This window comes from Cnephaeus nilssonii (genome assembly GCF_951640355.1).
Source record: "Cnephaeus nilssonii genome assembly, chromosome: X".
NCBI lineage: Eukaryota > Metazoa > Chordata > Mammalia > Chiroptera > Vespertilionidae > Cnephaeus > Cnephaeus nilssonii.
In genome coordinates this window covers 64,510,421-64,514,634 of record NC_137071.1, presented here as the reverse complement: position 1 = coordinate 64,514,634, position 4,214 = coordinate 64,510,421, and the positions used below count along the sequence as shown (strand labels likewise).

The window sequence follows — 4,214 nt, the reverse complement described above, 5'->3', positions numbered from 1 at the left end:
CAAGTGACAAAATGAAAACAATTTTGTGATGAGTTTGATGTCCTTTATTTGAGGGAAAGCAACCCATTGATGGGGAGAATAAGAGCGAGTGTTATAGAGCGTCAGAAGAGGCAACACAAAAATAGGGGAGGCTTGGCCAGCAGGTCCTATTTCCTCTGGTAAACTAAGCCCTCTAAAGCTGAGTTGGGGGGTTGTGGTTGGTGATGGTTTCCTTGACAGTGAAGGGTTTGCTCGAAGTGCTGGCTGCCTTAGGTTTAGATTTGTGACATGGACCAGGCCACTGAAATGGCCTCCATTTGTGGGTCCTGATATGCAAATTAACTTTATCAAGGTTCATGGGATGATGAAATGGAATATGTACATATGTACATATATATGTAAAGCACATTAGAGTTCCTGGCCTGATGTTTATGTGCAATAAATGGTGGTGGTTTGTTGAAAAGAGAAACTGAAAGGAACTATAGGCTATAGCCAGAAGAAGGCTTGTGAAGGAGAGCAAATATATGCAGGTATTGGTGCAAGGACTGCAGTAATCTAGAATTCCTTGTATCCTTGCCTTTTGTAACCCAGAAGGTAATTGTCATTCATTACTACCAGTGTCCCCAGCAACCATCTGCCTTCCACCTTTGTGACTCATTTAGAAGGTTTTGTTCTTTCTCACCCACCCCAGCAGGAAGGCGCAGGGAGATGGAGAGGAAGCTGGTTCAGTAACGCCACTCAGTGACTCTCTGACTGTGACCGTGGGTGATAGTTATGTTGAGAGCTCCAAATATCTCCACGATGATTTCTACCTGCTCAACAGAACAAGCCTGGTGATGATAGCCAACCTCGTCACTATATCAGAAACAAATGCTAAACAGATGGACTAGGCCTGGTTCTAAATTTAAAAAGCTTATTTTCACAAAACCTAAAAACAGTATTCATTTTAAGAATTTTCTTTAAAGTATTAATATTTTGCAGAATGGCCCAAAGGCACGGGCAACTGTCTAGAACAGCATGGTCTGTGGGCCAGCTGTTTGGAATCCCCTGAAGGAAGGGTGCATTTAGAAAGTAGATTTCTGGGGGTCGCATTTTCCTGTAGCCCCTCGGTTTGCTGCAGCCCTGTTCTCAGACCATGATCTGGTGCCTCACAGTCTTCGTGGGGGATGCGGCTTGCCCAAAGCGGGAGCGGTTCAGTGGGCCTGCTCAGTGGGGCGGCCTCAAGGATGGGGAACAGCACATCGTCGACTTTGGGGAAGCCAGGAGCTGCTCCCATGAATCAGATCCATGAAACCATCTATACTTATAATAGGGTAATATGCAAATTGGTCAGGACGCCATCATGTAACGACCGATCAGGAGGTGGGGACAGTGAGCTACAAGGGGCGGAGAGCTACAGGAGGGCAGGGCAGCGAGCTATGAGTGGTAGAAAGCTACAGGAAGGTGGGGCAGTGAGCTAGGTGCGGTGGAGAGCTATGAGCAGCAGTGGGCGGGGCAGCCAGCTGAGGCATGGGTTCATGTGCAGGGCCACTAGTTTCTGATAACTGTGTGGTGATTTACTCAAAGACATCTTGTTCCTACTGTAACATGGCAAAGAAGCTTTTTCACGACATGAAGGTGAACTACAAAGCGGTGGAACTGGACATGCTTGGTTATGGAAGCCAGTTTCAGGATGCACTTTACAAGATGACTGGCGAGAGAACTGTGCCAAGAATATTTGTCAATGGGACTTTTATTGGAGGTGCCACTGACACCCACAGGCTTCACCAAGAATGAAAATTGTTTCCACTGGATCATCAGTGTTATTTAAAAAAAAAAAAAGCAACAAGCATTTTGGCGACAGTGTTTGAGGATGTCTCAATATGTGAACAGTCTTCATGAAAACGTTGTTAAAATAATGAACAATAAATCACTGTGGCAATCTCATCTTCCTGCTTGCCATTTTTTGAGCAAAAGAGATGGTATTTAAAACTGGAGGAAGGGAGTTGTGTCAAAAGAAAAGGAAAGGATGTGTTTTATTGGGAATTTATATATGAATTTTGCAGATTTGGTGTTCTTTATTATGTATACTGTTCCAAAGGAGTTAACTCCTTACCTTTTACAGGGTTTGGTGATGAGGACTGATGTGTAATTTCTCTTTAAAATGTAAGGCTCTCACTGATATGGTTGTGAACTTGGCAGGGACGTGTCCTTGTCCTGTATTGCGACAACAGGCCCTCCCACATTTACTCCTGGAGTCAGAGAAGTATATTAAATTGGTAGGATGGAATGAAACTTATTCCAGCAAAACAAAATCACTCATTTAAGGACTTAATGGTTCCAAAGAACAGAACTGCAACTATGGGCAGTGTGAAAAAAAGAGAGAGCAGGCCCACAATGGAGTCGCCTTTGCTAAGCCCACGTCACCAAACCAAGACCTAATACCTAAGACCTAAACTAACTGCAGTTTCGGCCCCTCCCAGAAATGCAAAGGCAGCCAGTCAGCCTGGAATCTCCTAGTTAGCACGAGGGGAGATTCATCCTAGAGACCACTGCTCCCCTAACTCTCCACTGTAAGCTTCCTTTCTCACCCCTTCTGTCTATAAAAGCCTTTAATTTTGTGCAGCTCTTCAACAGAAATGAGGAGGAGGAAAATGTCAGCCTTGTGTGAAACAATTCAGAAACGTACTATTCATGCCTAAGAAGGATTTTCCTATGATCCCGCAGTCATAGGGATCGGTGACCAGATGCCGGGAAGAGAGATGCTACCTAGAGAGAGAAAAATGGATTTTAAGAGAAGTGGGGTGCTTCTGCCTTGGGGTCAACATGGACCGCGGGACCTTTGGACAGTCCTGCAGGAGACAGCTGGCGGCGGTTTGGGCTCCCTACATGGATTTATTAAATTGCCATTGGGGGACACTGATGAAGCAAGAATTGGGACTGTTTCATTCTCACGTGATAAGTTCTAACACTGGAATGCAACTGACGGGAACCAAAGTTTTGCCACCAAGAAGCTGCTTTTGGGATATTGATTTTAAGCTGCTTATTAAGAAACAAAAGACTCAGAACTTTTGACTCTTCCCCCCTTTCCTGCCCAAGAGATTCAGAAAGACCTGCTTCAGGGAGATCTGAGGATGTTACCTTGGCCTAATCCGAATGAAGTGTGGAAGTAGAACAGGGCTTTAGGCGGGTGCCTGTTAGCCAGATACCCCGGGTCCCACTGTTTCTGAGTTGCCTAGCGGGGATTTTCCTGCCACTTGCGTGCAGCTCTTCCTCAACTTGTGGAAATCCCCCATCCTCTCTTCTGAAATCTAATGCCCCATTCTCCTTTGTCCAACTGTCCGATATACACAATGAATGGTGCCTATTTGGGGGGAGTTTTCATGCCTATGTGAATTCCCCATGCGCAGGTATTAAATGTTGATGTTCTCCTGGGGGGCGGAGGGGAGTAGATTTCTGGGTTCCCTAAGGTGACCAGACATCCCGCTTTTGGCGGGACAGTCCCGATTTTTAACAGTTTGTCCTGCGTCCCGCAGCGTTTTAAAAAAGTCCCGATTTTTGGAAAGAATGCACGACAAGCTAGGGAAATGCGGGAGAACGGGAAGGGAATATACGGTTTTCGGCGGCCATGTGGCTATTTAGCCAGGATATGAGTTTTATATTATTTTTGTTAATTTTATAATGTTAAACTTTAATAATAACAAATAATTGTTGAGAACTGATTATCGAGAACTGCTTATCAAAGTTCGCATTGTTGATCAGTTGTTAGAATTCAACCACCATTATTTGGACTTAATGAACAATGGCATTTTTTGGGATTGGCAACGAGGAAAACATTTTGTAACTGTCTCTCAGATGATACACATTGTACTGCGTGCTAGTAAGCTAGTTAAACAAGTGATGTCATTACAAATCAGCTATTCAGATAATTTAGGTTAAGTAATTTATTTATTTATTTCATAAATACATAAATTTTCTTGAATTTAGCAGACAGTACTCGTATTATTTATACTTTATAGTGGCGGCAAAAAGTCTAGCGCCAGCCTTGAAAGTGATACTTATGACTTACGTTACGGCAAATTCAGAGGAAAAATAATACAAGTTAGTGTTGTTATTATTTAGAAAGAAATATAGGATTAAAATAATTTTTAAAATATAGTTACTTTATAACAATCAAATTAATTTAATTTATAAACTAACAATAAAATATGTTCATGTAATTATGTACCTACTTACTGTGTTTTTAAGCAATATGT

At 42.9% G+C, this 4,214-nt stretch overlaps 1 pseudogene across 1 annotated transcript; it reads left to right on the top strand.

Moving 5' to 3' along the window:
• The first annotated feature begins 1,145 nt into the window (after positions 1-1,145).
• LOC307095320 (glutaredoxin-2, mitochondrial-like) lies at positions 1,146-1,860 on the top strand (annotated as a pseudogene). The gene is made up of 2 exons: positions 1,146-1,341; positions 1,505-1,860. The product of its transcript is annotated as a glutaredoxin-2, mitochondrial-like (transcript).
• The last annotated feature ends 2,354 nt before the right edge of the window (positions 1,861-4,214 follow it).